This window comes from Rhinoderma darwinii, chromosome 10, assembly GCF_050947455.1.
Source record: "Rhinoderma darwinii isolate aRhiDar2 chromosome 10, aRhiDar2.hap1, whole genome shotgun sequence".
Taxonomy (NCBI): Eukaryota; Metazoa; Chordata; class Amphibia; order Anura; family Rhinodermatidae; genus Rhinoderma; species Rhinoderma darwinii.
In genome coordinates, this window is record NC_134696.1 from 12648100 (window position 1) to 12666566 (window position 18467).

The following is an 18467-nucleotide window of genomic DNA, read 5'->3' on the forward strand; positions in this document are numbered from 1 at the left end:
TTTAAGGCATTGTGATTTATTAGAGGGGAGTCCCTCATTCAGGCTGTAAGCAGGGTAAACCAAACATAACATGCGAGGGAAGCTTTCTTATTGACTAATATAGAAATAAAGACCAGGACACCAAATTTAGTCTTTTGCTGGAGGGTGATCGGCCACAGATTTAATTTTAACCTCTTAAACCAGAACCGCTTAGCGGTGAAACCCTTATATATTTTTCCACAGCTATCAGGCCTTATACCAACTGCCAGACTGGCGACGGGCAAGTCGGCCCTCTTAGCTCCTACTCATACACCAAAGTCTCAAAGACCGCCATGAAGGAGCCCTTGTATGCCTACACAGGGTTCCGACCCCCACCCAGGAGAAAGAGTGCCTGTTCAACTCCGTCCTGTAGGCCGGATAGAAATAAATTACCCCAATATCATTGAGGTGAACCCCATCTTTCCTCATCAGTTTGCTATTGTCACCTTCCAGTTGGCGATGTCGGTCAACCACCCCAGAACGGGATCTAACGAACCTGGAGATACGATTATTAACTGCGCGCCAAGCTCTTTCCACTGCATCCGCATCCCGCGCACCCTGCCATACCACACGGGGGACAATCTCTGACCAGACGAGTAGCATTTCGGGGAAAAAGGAGAAGCGCTTCATATCAGAGCGCATTAACGTCATCAATTCGACCATTCTAAGGAGACAGAGATCACTGCCCCCCGCGTGAATGACCAGTATCACCGGGCCATTAACACCTTTGCTGAGGGGTTTACCACTTCTGGAAAGAATTGACGCCATTTTAAGCCCCGTATTCCTCTCCAAGAAATATTGACATCTCGAAAGCCCAACGCATGGCTACCGGGCCTACACTCACTGGGGTCCTTTCCGTCACTTTGAGCATTTTGACATCATTTTTTGAACATCCCTTTATTTTTCTGGGACGTTACAAGGCTTATAAGTTTAGCAGCAATTCCTCACATTGTCAAGAATATGTCAAAGCCTATTTTTTTAGGGAACAGTTCGGATCTGAAGTGGCTTTGAGGGCCTTATATATTAGGAACCCCCACAAATCACCCCATTTTAAAAACGGCACCCCTTAAAGTATTCATTTAGAAAGTTTCTTAACCCTTTATGCGTTTCACAGGAATGAAAGCAACATGGAAGGAAAATTAGCAAATTCCATTTTTTTGGGCAGAAATTCCATTTTAATTCATTTTTCCTGTAATACTGAAGATTTTTACCAGAGAAACACAACTGAATATTTATTGCCCTGATTCTGCAGTTTTTAGAAATATCCCACATGTGGCCCTAGTGGGGTACTGGACTGAAACACAGGCCTCAGAAGCAAAGGAGCACCTAGTGGATTTTAGGGCCTTCCTTTTCTTAAATTATATTTCAGGCACCATGTCAGGTTAGAAGAGGTCTTGCGTTGCCAAAACAAAGGAAACACCCCAAAGAAAGACCCCACTTTGGAAACTACACCCCTTGAGGAATTCATCTAGTGGAGCATTTTGACTAAAAAAGTTTTCCATAGATTTCATTAGAATTGGGCAGTGAAAATGAAAAATTACATTATTTTCCAATAAGACGTAGCATTAGGTCAAAATGTTTCATTTTCTCACGGAATAAAGGAGAAAAAGCCCCCCAACATTTGTAAAACAACTTCTCCAGAGTACGGAAACACCCCATATGTGATAATAAACTGCTGTTTGGATACACATCAGGGCTCAGAAGGGAAGGAGCGCTATATGGCAGTTAGAGCGCAGATTTTGCTGAATTGGTTTCTCGGCCCCATGTTGCATTTACAAAGCCCCTGAGGTACCAGTACAGTAAGAACCCCTGAAATGTGACTCCATTTGGTAAACTACACCCCTTGAGGAATTAATCTAGGGGTGTAGTGAGCATTTTGACCGCACGGGTTTTTGCTGAATTTATTAGAATTGGGATGTGAAAATAAAAAAATTACCATTTGTTTTGTGAAAAGTTGTAGTTCTAGCCCCAAATTTAGCATTTTCACGGACTAGAGGAGAAAAGCACCTCAACGTTTGTAAAGCATTCTCTCCAGAGTAAGGCAATGGCTCTAAAGGGAAGGAGCGCCATTTAGTATTTGGAGTCGACATTTTATAAGATTCATTTTTTGACACATGTTGCATTGAGCTATAGTATCAGTACAGTGGAACCCGCGAAAACGTACCCCATTTTGGAAACTAGATCCCTCAAGGAATTCATCTAGAAGGGTAGTGAGCATTTTCACCCCACAATAGATGTTGCAGATTGAATATTGCCCTTTTCCACAGATATGCCACTTCAGTGCCCAATGTGTTGTTCCCAGCTTGTACCATCACACACTCCATAAATTGTTAAACAGGTTCTCCAGAATACAGTAATACCCCATATGTGGTCATAAATTGCCGTTTGGGCACACTGCCAGGCCCAGAAGGAGCGCCATTTGGCTTTTGAAGCGCAGATTTTGCTTGGTTTTACTGCTATTTCAGCTTATAATGTGGGGACATATGTAAACTGGGCGGAGTGCATCAGGGTATATGTAATATGTGAGGAGTACATCAGGGTATATGTAAGCTGGGCAGAGTACATCAGGGTATATGTAAGCTGGGTGGAGTACATCAGGGTATATGTAAACTGGGCGGAGTGCATCAGGGTATATGTAATCTGTGAGGAGTACATCAGGGTATATGTAAGCTGTGCGGAGTACATCAGGGTATATGTAAACTGGGTGGAGTACATCAGGGTATATGTAAGCTGTGAGGAGTACATCAGGGTATATGTAAGCTGTGAGGAGTACATCAGGGTATATGTAAGCTGTGCGGAGTACATCAGGGTATATGTAAGCTGTGAGGAGTACATCAGGGTATATGTAAACTGGGAGGAGTACATCAGGGTATATGTAAGCTGGGCGGAGTACATCAGCGTATATGTAAGCTGGGTGGAATACATCAGGGTATATGTAAGCTGGGTGGAGTACATCAGGGTATATGTAAACTGAGCAGAGTAGATCAGGGTATATGTAAGCTGGGTGGAGTACATCAGGGTATATGTAAACTGGGCAGATAACATCAGGGTATATGTAAGCTGGGCGGAGTACATCAGGGTATATGTAAGCTGGGCGGAGTACATCAGGGTATATATAAGCTGGGCGTAGTGCATCAGGGTATATGTAATCTGGGAGGAGTACATCAGGGTATATGTAATCTGTGAGGAGTACATCAGGGTATATGTAATCTGGGTGGAGTACATCAGGATATATGAAATCTGTGCGGAGTACATCAGGGTATATGTAAACTGTGTGGAGTACATCAGAGTATATGTAAGCTGTGCGGAGTACATCAGGGTATATGTAATCTGGGTGGAGTAAATCAGGGTATATGTAAACTGGGTGGAGTACATCAGGGTATATGTAAGCTGTGCGGAGTACATCAGGGTATATGTAATCTGTGTGAAGTACATCAGGGTATATGTACGCTGGGAGGAGTACATCAGGGTATATGTACGCTTGGAGGAGTACATCAGGGTATATGTAAACTGTGCAGAGTACATCAGGGTATATGTATTCTGGGCGGAGTACATCAGGGTATATGTAATCTGTGCGGAGTACATCAGGGCATATGTAAGCTGTGCGGAGTACATCAGGGTATATGTAAGCTGGGTGGAGTGCATCAGGGTATATGTAAGCTTGGTGGAGTACATCAGGGTATATGTAAGCTGGGCGGAGTACATCAGGGTATATGTAAGCTGTGTGGAGTACATCAGGATATATGTAAGCTGTGTGGAGTACATCAGGATATATGTAAGCTGTGCAGAGTACATCAGGGTATATGTGTTCTGGGCAGAGTACATCAGGATATGTGTAAGCTGTGCGGAGTACATCAGGGTATATGTAAGCTGGGTGGAGTACATCAGGGTATATGTAAGATGTGCGGAGTACATCAGGGTATATGTAAGCTATGCGGAGTACATCAGGGTATATGTAAGCTGTGCGGAGTACATCAGGGTTTATGTAAGCTGTGTGGAGTACATCAGGGTATATGTGTTCTGGGCAGAGTACATCAGGATATATGTAAGCTGTGCGGAGTACATCAGGGTATATGTAAGCTGGGTGGAGTACATCAGGGTATATGTAAGCTGTGCGGAGTACATCAGGGTATATGTAAGCTGTGCGGAGTACATCAGGGTATATGTAAGCTGGGTGGAGTACATCAGGGTATATGTAAGCTTGGTGGAGTACATCAGGGTATATGTAAGCTGTGCGGAGTACATCAGGGTTTATGTAAGTTGTGTGGAGTACATCAGGGTATATGTAAACTGTGAGGAGTACATCAGGGTATATGTAAGCTGTGAGGAGTACATCAGGGTATATGTAATATGTGAGTACATCAGGGTATATGTAATATGTGAGGAGTACATCAGGGTATATGTAAGCTGGGCGGAGTACATCAGGGTATATGTAAGCTGTGAGGAGTACATCAGGGTATATGTAAGCTGTGCGGAGAACATCAGGGTATATGTAAGCTGGGCGGAGTACATCAGGGTATATGTAAGCTGGGCGGAGTACATCAGGGTATATGTAAGCTGGGCGGAGTACATCAGGATATATGAAGCTGTGAGGAGTACATCAGGGTATATGTAAGCTGGGTGGAGTACATCAGGGTATATGTAATCTGTGCGGAGTACACCAGGGCATAATAGGATGATGTAATAATAGGGTGAATATCCATGGATTGGTGTGTTACGCTTTGAACCAATCCTTTATGCACAGGCCGGGATTATTGGGGATTATACAGAATATCTGCGCTCCAGTATCGCCTTATATGTGACTTCTTCACTAGCCCTATAAGCCGCACAAGGCCCTAAAGTTTCCTCATCTCCGCTGCATCTACGGGGTCACCTGTGGGGTCCAGTAAATGATGATGTGGGGTATTTAGTGAAAAACGACTGGTCCTAAAATATGAGTCTGGGCCGTCATTCAGCGTGATTGCGTTCTTAGAGACATAACGTGCTATTTTCCGGTGACGGCGCTGTGCGAGGGATCGGTTGTTGTGGAACGAGCTGTCATTTTTATTGGTTCCATTTTGGGGTAAATGCGCTTTTTTTATCGCTATTTATTATATTATTTGGGAGATGAGGAATCCAAAAAACAGCAATTCTAGCGCGGTTTTGTTTCTTCTTTTTTACAGCGTTCACCGTGCGGTATAAACAACATGTGACCTTTATTCTGCGGGGCGATACGATTACAGCGACACCAAATTGATATCGTTTTTTCACGTTTCACTATTTTCCCACAATAAAAATCCTGTTTTGGTGTCGCCATTTTCTGACAGCCGTAACTTTTTTATTTTCCGGTTGATATCGCTGCGGGAGGACTTGTTTTATGCGTGACGAACTGTCGTTCCTATTGGTGCAATTCTGCGTTACTCGCGACTTATTCATCACTTTTTATTAAACATTTTTGAGACAAGACGACGAAAAAATCAAATGCTGTCATTGTTTTTATTTATTTTTTTACGGTGTTCACCGTGCGGTAAATAATGCGATATTTTCATCGTTCAGGCCGTTGTGAACGCGGCGATACCTATAATGTAACGTTCTTTTCATGTTGTGCCGCCTCCAGCGCTGCATTTATATCTTTTTCTATGTTGTGTCTCATTTTATACCGTTTCCTCAGCAGAAATAAGCTGCTGTTCACACTGGAGCTGTCGTGCAGCTTTTGCAGCGCTGTCATGTCTGATGTGGATACGTTGCTCGTCCTCCACTAATAACTTTATGGTGGTCCCTGTCTATTTATCTGGTCACAGTCCTGATAATTGATCTCTGGTCCCTGTAGTAATGGCCCCCACACGTCCTCTCTGGATAGTGACATTTCCACTTTAACCTTCCATTGCTGGTGATAGCGAGGTTAGAAAATACACACAAGAGAACTCTAAACCCCAATGCCGAAAAAGGTCTCTTTAAACTTAGATCAGAACTCAGAGAGCTTCTTAATTTGAATACAGAAAGGTTCCTCTTCTACTCTATTTAGATCATATGCTCAATCTGACAAATGTGGTAAAAAATTAGCTTCTCTGATAAAAAAAAACACAAGTCTGCAACATTTATTCCAAAGATTAAAAACCAACAGAATAACTTGGTACATACGACAGACGAAATATCCAAAGTATTTAATACATACTATGAAGAACTATATAACTTAGATACCCAAAATGTCCAAGAAAAGGAAAGCACAATAAAAGAGGTCTTAGACGAGGTACACCTGCCACGTATCAGCGAAACCCACAAAATAATACTTAACAAGCCATTTTCAACCCAAGAAATCGAAAACGCAATCAAAGCAAGTCCGAATGGGAAAAGCCCAGGACCAGACGGGTTCTCCAGTATTTATTACAAAAAGTTTAAAGACATCCTCATCCCCCATATGACTTATTACTGAAATAGCATAGATTCCTCCAATCCATTCCGTAAAGAATCTCTTACTGCTCACCTCACCGCGTGATCCCTAAAGAAGGCAAAGATGCCGCGCTCTGTAGCAATTACAGACCGATTTCATTCATTAATAATGACGTTAAAATCTATGCTAAAATAATTGCAAACAGACTACAACCCCTACTAACGTCCAGACTATTTTTTATTGATAAAATGTACGTCTTATAGTGTAAAAAATATATTCATTTTTTTCATAAATCTGAATTTTGCTACAAAAACATTGAGACGTTCTTATTCCTCCAGGTTCATGAGGACAGATCTATGGAAGACTCAGGATTATTATTATTATTATTGACAGTAATGAAGACAAAAACAGGTTTCAGGTGGTAGAAAATGACTTTACTAAACCGTTTTATAAGCCAACAAACAAGGACCATGAGGATAGTAAACAGTCCGCTGCTTCTCTCCTTGTGGTAAGATGATATTTGGGAGAAAGGTTGGAGGTGGTGGATGTCTCGGCACTTGGTTGTATTTCTGGAGCCTCTGCAGTTTGAGATGTTCCTGCTCGGCTGTGACGTGCCATTCCACCTCGCTGTAGAGTCCGCTGGTCATAAACGGATCTTGTAGATCTTTCTCCCTGATGTAAGTTGTTTTTTGGAGAAAGGTTGGAGCTGGTAGATTTCGTGGCATTTCCAGAGCCTTTGCAGTTTGAGATGTTCCTGCTCGGCTGTGACTTGTTATTCCACCTCGCTGTAGAGTCCGCTGGTCATAAACGGTTCTTGTAGTTCTTTCTCCCCATTGTAAAATGATTTTTTTTGGAGAAAGGTTGGAGCTGATTGACATCTTGGCACTTGGTCGCCATCTCTGGAGTTAAGCAGTTTAGGATGTTCCCAGAGAAGTTCCTGCTCGGCTGTGACGTGCCATTCCACCTCATCTGTAGTGTCCACTGTTTATAAACGGTTCTTGTAGTTCGTCCTCCCTGATGTAAGATGATATTTGGGAGAAGGTCGGAGATGGTGGATGTCTTGGCACTTGGTCGCCATCTCTAGATCTTCTGCAGTTTGGGATGTGATATCTGCTTGGCTGTGGCGCGCCATTCCACATCATTGTATAAAACTGGAAATAAGAGAAAGTAAACCTGTAACTATATGGACAATTCTTCTAATATTTCTAAAACATTTTTAGATGATAATGGAGACAGTAGTGACCATAACAGCTAAACCCAGTGGGAGTAGTCATCATTGTCTGGGCAAGGTCCAAGGAGGCAGAGAGTGGGTAGTGGAGTGGTTATTTTCTCACATTTATGGGGGGGATCCCCTTTTAATAGTGTTTGGATTGGATATTGTATATTCTCTACCTGCCATCTATATACATGTGATTTAGGACACGCAACACATTGACCTCACTTTTATTTTTGTCAGGTCTGACATGGAAGATTAGGGCTGGATCTTGTGTATTTGTGGTTTGGGGTGAGTGGTCAGATGAAACCGTCTCACATCACCGTCCACGATGGTCCTCTTTATACTCCAGAGTCCTGGTTCTTCTCGCTCTTGGAGATTGTGAAGCTTTTTTGGGTAATTGTTATAGATAAACTCTAAGAAAAGAAACACATATCCACATTATAAACCCCATGATTGTAAAGATTAATAATAATAATGTTATTACGAGGTCTGGTATACGAGGGGATAATGAGGTGACGTCTACTGACCTGCATATTCTGATAGTAGCTCAATACATTCACCAGAATGAGGACCAACGTCGACCACTCTATGATCTTTGCTGTCATTTGACTGATCTGTGAAAAAATATCAAAATTAATACATTAAAAATTGCACAAAACAAGAACTTTCCGCCCGGGCCGAGGTTTTGCTGCATTCATGTTTATTGTATACTCCATGTGACTGACGGTGATGCCAAAATGGACCTGACCCATTGTCATGTGACACCATATCCATTACATTGCGGGCGTCACGATCACCATGGTGCTGAGAACGAGCACAAAGATTATAGGTCCAATTGTTTTCCTATAGAACGGCTTCTAGGGGTACAAATAAAATCTATACAATAATCCAGAATAATCTCATTAATACCGGATTAAAGGAATTTTACATCGACTGGTTTGTACCAGCAGCTCGGCATGTCAATAACTTGATATTATGTATGAGATATACTGTACATACCTTTACACATTGATCTCCAGCGCACAGGTGGGTGTATACGGATACCTTATTTCCAATGACTGGTAATTTATTATATAGGAAAATAAAGTTTCTTATGTTTAGTAAGTGTCATTGGATTTACTACACTTTTATGTGAGATAAATGTTAATATAATACATATATAGCAATGACAGTACCGCTGCTTTCTATTCAGCATCTTCCTGCAAGAAGCTGAACAATGTTACCAGATGACGCTGTGTTACACCAGCATGTCGCCATCTGATGGCAGAGATCAGAAAATGAAGGGAAATGATCACCTCAGGATCTGAAGTTTTCTACATGTGAACCTAAAGACAAGGATGGTTGGATTCCATTTAAATATTATTTAAGAAAGGATACATGAAACCACTAAGGTCACGGCCATTATGCAGGACGCCAGTCTGAAATGGCTGATGAAGTTTCGGCTTTCGGGCACTTTGTAGACGAGTATGGACTGCCAAAGGTTGTAAAGGCTGCCAAACCCGAATGCAATGCAAGCATTAATCCGGTGAGTTATTGGATAATAGTAGGTCTAGAAAACAAGCAGACAGAGGTTACAGCAAATCTTATGGAACTAGTCACTAAGTTACCCTCAGAACTTCCCAATAAATCCTAAATAACGTGTTCTGATATAATAACCCCAGAGACATAATGGATATAGAGGGGGGTCTCCTGCTTCCCTATTAGACAGAGCAGAAAGCCACTAACAAAAAATGGCTTCTGCTCTGGGGGGACTGAGGACACACATCTATTACATGGTCGTCCATTCATTCTAATAAGCCATGTAATACCACTTTAGTGTGTGGCCACCCGGTGATAACCGCTGATCATGATCACCAGGGGTTCAGCTGCCGGACCTACAGTAATTAGCTGATTGCCAGCGGGTCCCTATTTAGTGAAGAAGGGACAACCCTATCAACGTAAAACATTTATTAACTTACCGAGAATGTAGCCATCATGGCTGTCCCGACGCATGATGACCATCCAATTGCCAGGAGGATCTTTTGAACCAAGGCCTGACGATCCCCAAAGGCTTCAGCATGGAGCATGATGTACTTATAGTGTAGAAACGTCAGGCCCAGAGCTGAAAAAGAGCAAATGAGCCGAATTAATCCTGTACCACGTGTAAAAGCACCTAATAACATTTATGAAACGCGGACCAAACGCTAAACCCAACAAGAAACCTTCAATAATGGACGGGAACATTTATCTGCATCGTCTAATCCGGACAATTATTATCAGTTGAAATTAACAAAACGTTATTTTTTTTTTTTAGAAAATTCTGATTACTACTGCAGGCTGAGAAGAGGGCAGGGTGCGACTGATGCCAAGTCTGAGTCACGTCTGACAGTCTGGTTGCTAGGGATACACTACCTAACAACCACAGTCTTGTCCAGCAATGAGTCCCTAGCAACCAGCCTGCATCTCTCACTGACGTAGTAATCACATTTTTGTAAAAAATAAATGTAGGTTTGACCCCAGAGTAATATAATCAGATATAAGACTTTTTATAATAACCCGCCATCCCCCAGAAGTAAGAGCATATTATAATCACTTCCGTGATATTTACTTACAGGCAATGGCCATTCCTATGAATCCTATTCTAAACAGGATATTTTCGGGAAAGAAATTTCCCGTTTCACTGTAAAAGAAAAAGAAAAACGCTCAATGTTAAATAATATAGAAAAATTGTCAGAATTGTTTCATCTTAATAATCAGCAGTCAGATAATAATCTATAGGACTGAGGATATGCGTTTCTCTGTCCTCTTGCAGCCCCTCTGGGTAATGGAAGCCATTTTGTTAATTAGATATTTCCTCCTTATTTAAGTAATTACCTTATACATTCCCAAACTATAAAAGTCGTGTAATTCTCCATCTTACCTGATGTACATCAGTGGGGGGGCATGGCTGTTGATAACAGTCAGTGTGTAGCTACCAGAGAGCCAGGCCACACACCAAAAGGCCAAGAAGATGGTGAAGAATCCCAGTCCATTGATTTCCATAATAATGAAAAGTCGCCAATCAATTAGAAAATCGCGCTCTGTGTCAATTCACAGAAAGTAAGACCGCGCAGCTGTCAGGGGAATATTTATAACCTCTCATCATCTCTCTGTGACATCATAGCTCCGTGATGTCATCATGATGTCACAGTAAGGTCAGTTCTGCTGCTGTCAAGGGGAATTCCCAACTTCTCAGCTCTCTGTGACATCATAGCTCCGTGATGTCATCATGATGTCACAGTAAGGTCAGTTCTGCTCTGGAGCTGCCATGGTTTAGTATCTGCTATGAACTTATATCTGCTATGGGCTTCGCAGACCCCAGAACACAAGTCATTGATGTAGTGACATTTTAGCGTCTTTTTTCACAGAGGTCAATGTAAGGTCATCTGTTATACTGTGCTAATAAAATTTATTTACCCCCCTCCATTGATTTTTCCATGTTGTTTTGGGTGATGGCATTGTATCACAGGGGATTAAATTTGGTAAAACAAGACTGACAGGACCAATGATGGCATCACGCCCACATAACACAACCTCTAACATTTATATGAAATAACAGACCCAGACCAAGTTGTGGGGGTAAAGTGGGGGTCGGCCACAGCTTTTATTATTAACAATAAATTTGAGGACGTTGTCCGCTGGTTGGATAAACACATTGCAAGATAAACAGGTCACCCTGGGTGCCAGAACATTGCAGGCGCGATGGGCATGCTCCAGTTGTTTCCGGGTGATTTCACGAACGGTAGAGACAAGATCCTCCTAGAACCGCCGCTGTGACATCTGGAACAGAACAAAATGATCAAAACAGGATGAACATAAAAACTCTGAAACAATTATCAACAAAATGACATTTAAGGCTATGTTCACACGCAAACTCAAAAACGTCTGAAAATACGGAGCGGTTTTCAGGCGAAAATAACTCCTGATTTTCAGACTTTTTTTAACAACTCGCGTTTTTCGCGGCGTTCTTTACGGACATTTTTGGAGCTGTTTTTCAATGGAGTCAATGAAAAACGCCTTCACAAACGTCCCAAGAAATGACCTGCACTTCTTTTGACGAGCCGTCATTTTACGCGCCGTATTATGACAGCGACGCGTAAAATAAAGGCTCGTGGGAACAGAACATCGTAATTCCCATTGAAAGCAATGGCCAGATGTTTGTAGACATATTATGGGTGTTTTTTAATGCGTAATTCGAGGCTTAAAACTCCCGAATTACGTCTGAAAACACTGCGTGTGAACATACCCTAACTCCTTAACAAGATGCCACATACATGTACGTGGCAGTCGTTAAGGGGAAGTATGGAGCGGGATCACGGGCTGAGCTCGCTCCATACTTAGCGGGTATTCACTGTGTAATATGGCCAACACCTCACTGCAACAGACAGAACCAAAAATCACTTTGAGTCTTCCCGTTTAACCCCTTAGATGCCACAGTCAATCACGACCGCAGCATCTAAAGCATTAGAATGAGAGGGGCGACCCCCACCGACGTGCCCTTGTGCCCCCACGATGCTATAGCGGGATGCCGATGGTTATCATGGCAGCCTGGGGCCTAATGAAGGGTCTGCCATCTTTGTTCTCCGGCAGGGCTTCATAGGTGGCTGTAAAAATCATGATATACTGCAATACTTTAGTATTGCAGTGGATCGTGTGAGCAATCCAATAATCGCCGGTTCAAGTCCACTAGGGGGACTTCTAAACTGAATTTTAAAAAGTAAAATAAAGTTTTTTGCAAATATCCCAAAAAATAATATTTACATTTCTACAAAATTCCCTCTTCCCATTTTTTCCCTAAAGTAATGTTAAACAACATATAAGTTAGCATAACTGATATCGCCGCGTTTGCAAAAGTCCGAACTATGAGGGTATGTTCACACGAGGTCATTAGGTCATTACGTCCGTAATTGACGGACGTATTTCGGCCGCAAGTACCGGACCGAACACAGTGCGATCATGTTTTCAGTACGAGACAGTTGTCCAGCAGCGAGGCAGGAATCGTATTAATCCGTATAATAAAGTGAACATGTAGTTATTACTGCACAATAGACGCCGTAAAAACGAAATCCCCCAGAAAATGGCGCATTTGCTTTTTTATTTTTTTGCTAATTTCACCCCACAAATAGTAATAAGCTAAAATAAAAAATTCTAAATTGGTCGTGTCATTAAGGAGTCAAATCAAGAGAGGGAGTGGGGTAAAGACGCCAAGCTGCAGGGTCCAAAGAGGATGAAGGGCATTACTATCTTATAGGGAGCTCTATAGCCCCCCTACCATGTGATCACTGGCCAATCCCTGTAGATCATGATGATGTGATGCCACCCCCCATTTATTTATTCTAAGGGCTTATTCAGACGAACGGGATATACGTCCGTGCAACGCGCGTGATTTTCACGCGCGTCGCACAGACCTATTGGGGCCGTGCAGACATGTGCGTGATTTTTACGCTGCGTGAGTCCGTTGCTAAAAAGTCACGACATGTCCCATCTTTGGGCGTTTTTCACGCATCACGCACCGATTGAAGTCAATGCCACACGGAAGCACTTCCGCGCGGACTGCATTTTTCACGCAAGACTTGTTAAGTCTATGTAAATGAGTTGAGAAAACTTGGCCAAACAAGCACCAACCAGGAAGTGGATTTTCACTTGTTGGGTGTCACGGCACAGGGTGTGGACCCACTGGGCCGTACCGCGTAGCGGGGTAGCAGCTGGCCAACAAGGTACAAAACAATGTCTATAGTTCTGAACGGGTACCTGAGGCAATGTAGACAGTGGCAGGAACATGACTTGGCTTTCACAGCAGGTGACGCCGCGGATGCAGCGGAAGATACGACTTGGCTTTCACAGCAGGTGAAGCCACGGATGCAGTGGAAGACACGACTTGGCTTTAACAGCAGGTAACGATAGTACGGGATGCAGGGTACAGGCAGCAGGAACGGGTAACACTGGGAACTAGAAAACACTGGGAGACCTTTAGCAAGACAGACTAGGGTATACAATGCCCAGCTAGCTTGCCCGACAGACCCTATGAATGCCCCCACACTATAATGCCCCCACAGTATAATGCCACCACAAAGTATAGTGGCCCCCCATAGCTGCCCCCACAAAGTATAATGCTCCCCAAAGCAGCCCCCACACAGTATAATGCCCCTTATAGCTGACCACCACAGAATAATGTTCCCATAGTTGGACCCCTACAGTATAATGCGCCCATTGTTGCCCCTCACACTATAATGCCCCCCAGAGCTGCGCCAACAGTATAATGCCCCTATAGCTGCCCCCACAGTATATTGCCACCCATAGCTGGCCACATAAAGTATAATGCCCCCCTACAGTATAATGCCCCCATCGCTGTCTCATCCAGTATAATGCCCCCTCAGCAGCTGCCATATAACCCCCCCCCTCCAATACCCAGTATAATGCCCCAATAAGTATGTACCTAATAGAAGACTTATAACATAATTACTTACCTATCACCGTTCCCACGATGGGTGGAGGATCCTTCTCCTCTGCACTTTGCTGTGAGTGACTCGGCGCAGACAGGCTTAGGGGCCCGGTTGCAGTTGCGACCCCTATAGCTACGCCACTGCCCTCATCTATAAAGAGCGTCTCTCTGGTGGAACCAGCACTTCCGTGTATTACATAGAGGGTCAGTATTTGGTTCCCTGGTGGTCTTGGGTAAGGAAAAGGTAAATTGCTGTCTCCTTGGTGGTCTAATAGTTTACCATCCTCCACAGGCTCTAGTGGTGTGTCTGGCCGCTGACGGGAAGCTAAATGCAATATTCACATCGTGATCGAATTCCCTCCCCGCCCACCATCGATCATACAGATCATGGAATAACATTCGCAACCCCTCAAAAACCTTAAATAAAAGTCAAGCATACAATATAGTTGGAAGTAAAAGGCTGTGGTGTTTATTATGGGTAACATAAAAATATTAATAAATCTTTATAATCAACTTGAATTAATTAATAAATAAATAATTAAATAAATAAATAATGTCCAATAATGAAACGTCCAATAAACAAGCACTTGTCCACACAGCATTAGCTGCGAGACAACCCACTAACAAACTCCGCGACGGGGATTCTGTCCTTGAACAAGGGAGGGTGGGCGGGAATTCTGTCCTTGAACAACGGAGGGTGGGCGGGAATTCTGTCCTTGAACAAGGGAGGGTGAGCGGGAATTCTGTCCTTGAACAAGGGAGGGTGGGCGGGAATTCTGTCCTTGAACAAGGGAGGGTGGGCGGGAATTCTGTCCTTGAACAAGGGAGGGTGGGCGGGAATTCTGTCCTTGAACAAGGGAGGGTGGGCGGGAATTCTGTCCTTGAACAAGGGAGGTTGGGCGGGAATTCTGTCCTTGAACAAGGGAGGGTGGGCGGGAATTCTGTCCTTAAACAACGGAGGGTGGGCGGGAATTCTGTCCTTGAACAAGGGAGGGTGGGCGGGAATTCTGTCCTTGAACAAGGGAGGGTGGGCGGGAATTCTGTCCTTGAACAAGGGAGGGTGGGCGGGGCTGCTTCAAACAGCTTCTTCAGACAATCTGCTGATCGGACCTGACATCCTTTTATCCTCCAGGATTTCCCGCCGCTCAGCTCCTCAAACCAATCCCTGGACTGTTGCCAACATCTGCCTGGTCACAAGGTCAAACCTGAGGAAACTTCTAGAACAAGGTAAATACCGTAAAGCCACACCCCAAAGAAGGGGTGTGGGAAGACACCAAAAGACAAAATAGGGGGAAAAGCAGAATATAGGAAAAACAAGGGAACAGAATAAGGGAAAAGAAAGAAGAAAAAAGGGTAAAAGGGGGTGCGAAGTGATCCCATGTGTCCCCCACGCTATTCGCTCTAAAGGGGGGCCTCTCATTAGGTTTAATAAGGGGCCGCCAGGCTCCCCTGAGTCCGGACTATCACGTGTACACATTTTGTAGCAAGATTTTTTTATTGATAAAATGTACGACTTATAGTGTAAAAAATATATTTATATTTTTCATAAATCTGAATTTTGCTACAAAAACATTGAGACGTTCTTATTCCTCCAGGTTCATGAGGACAGATCTATGGAAGACTCAGGATTATTATTATTATTATTATTATTATTGACAGTAATGAAGACAAAAACAGGTTTCAGGTGGTAGAAAATGACTTTACTAAACCGTTTCATAAGCCAACAAACAATGACCATGAGGATAGTAAACAGTCCGCTGCTTCTCTCCTTGTGGTAAAATGATATTTGGGAGAAAGGTTGGAGGTGGTGGATGTCTCGGCACTTGGTTGTATAACCGGAGCTTCTGCAGTTTGAGATATTCCTGCTCGGCTGTGACGTGCCATTCCACCTCGCTGTAGAGTCCGCTGGTATAAACGGTTCTTGTAGCTCTTTCTCCCTGATGTAAGTTGTTTTTTGGAGAAAGGTTGGAGCTGGTAGATTTCGTGGCATTTCCAGAGCCTTTGCAGTTTGAGATGTTCCTGCTCGGCTGTGACTTGTTATTCCACCTCGCTGTAGAGTCCGCTGGTCATAAACGGTTCTTGTAGCTCTTTCTCCCTGATGTAAGATGATATTTGGGAGAAAGGTTGGAGCTGGTGGATTGGTCGCCATCTCTGGAGTTAAGCAGTTTAGGATGTTCCCAGAGAAGTTCCTGCTCGGCTGTGACGTGCCATTCCACCTCATCTGTAGTGTCCACTGTTTATAAATGGTTCTTCTCGCTCTTGGAGATGGTGAAGCTTTTCCGGGTAATTGTTATAGATAAACTCTAAGAAAAGAAACACATATCCACATTATAAACCCCATGATTGTAGAGATGAATAATAATGTTATTACGAGGTCAGGTATACGAGGTGATAATGAGGTGACGTCTACTGACCTGCATATTCTGATAGTAGCTCAATACATTCACCAGAATGAGGACCAACATCGACCACTCTATGATCTTTGCTGTCATTTCACTGATCTGTGAAAAAATATCAAAATTAATATAGAAAAAATTGCGCAAAACAAGAACTTTCCGCCCCAGCCGAGGTTTTGCCGCATTAATGTTTATTACATGGAGTCATGTGACTGACGGCGATGCCAAAATGGACCTGACCCATTGTCATATGACACCATATCCATTACATTGCGGACGTCACGATCACCATGGTGCTGAGAACGAGCACAAAGATTATAGGTCCAATTGTTTTCCTATAGAACGGCTTCTAGGGGTACAAATAAAATCTATACAATAATCCAGAATAATCTCATTAATACCGGATTAAAGGAATTTTACATCGACTGGTTTGTACCAGCAGCTCGGCATCTCAATAACTTGATATTATGTATGAGATATACTGTACATACCTTTACACATTGATCTCCAGCGCACAGGTGGGTGTATACGGATACCTTATTTCCAATGACTGGTAATTTATTATATAGGAAAATAAAGTTTCTTATGTTTAGTAAGTGTCATAGGATTTACTACACTTTTATGTGAGATAAATGTTAATATAATACATATATAGCAATGACAGTACCGCTGCTTTCTATTCAGCATCTTCCTGCAAGAAGCTGAACAATGTTACCAGATGACGCTGTGTTACACCAGCATGTCGCCATCTGATGGCAGAGATCAGAAAATGAAGGGAAATGATCACCTCAGGATCTGAAGTTTTCTACATGTGAACCTAAAGACAAGGATGGTTGGATTCCATTCAAATATTATTTAAGAAAGGATACATGAAACCACTAAGGTCACGGCCATTATGCAGGACGCCAGTCTGAAATGGCTGATGAAGTTTCGGCTTTCGGGCACTTTGTAGAGGAGTATGGACTGCCAAAGGTTGTAAAGGCTGCCAAACCCGAATGCAATGCAAGCATTAATCCGGTGAGTTATTGGATAATAGTAGGTCTAGAAAACAAGCAGACAGAGGTTAGAGCAAATCTTATGGAACTAATCACTAATTTACCCTCAGAACTTCCCAATAAATCCTAAATAACGTGTTCTGATATAATAACCCCAGAGACATAATGGATATAGAGGGGGGTCTCCTGCTTCCCTATTAGACAGAGCAGAAAGCCACTAACAAAAAATGGCTTCTGCTCTGGGGGGACTGAGGACACACATCTATTACATGGTCGTCCATTCATTCTAATAAGCCATGTAATACCACTTTAGTGTGTGGCCACCCGGTGATAACCGCTGATCATGATCACCAGGGGTTCAGCTGCCGGACCTACAGTAATTAGCTGATTGCCAACGGGTCCCTATTTAGTGAAGATGGGACAACCCTATCAACGTAAAACATTTATTAACTTACCGAGAATGTAGCCATCATGGCTGTCCCGACGCATGATGACCATCCAATTGCCAGGAGGATCTTTTGAACCAAGGCCTGACGATCCCCAAAGGCTTCAGCATGGAGCATGATGTACTTATAGTGTAGAAACGTCAGGCCCAGAGCTGAAAAAGAGCAAATGAGCCGAATTAATCCTGTACCACGTGTAAAAGCACCTAATAACATTTATGAAACGCGGACCAAACGCTAAACCCAACAAGAAACCTTCAATAATGGACGGGAACATTTATCTGCATCGTCTAATCCGGACAATTATTATCAGTTGAAATTAACAAAACGTTATTTTATTTTTTTAGAAAATTCTGATTACTACTGCAGGCTGAGAAGAGGGCAGGGTGCGACTGATGCCAAGTCTGAGTCACGTCTGACAGTCTGGTTGCTAGGCATACACTACCTAACAACCACAGTCTTGTCCAGCAATGAGTCCCTAGCAACCGGCCTGCATCTCTCACTGACGTAGTAATCACATTTTTGTAAAAAATAAATGTAGGTTTGACCCCAGAGTAATATAATCAGAT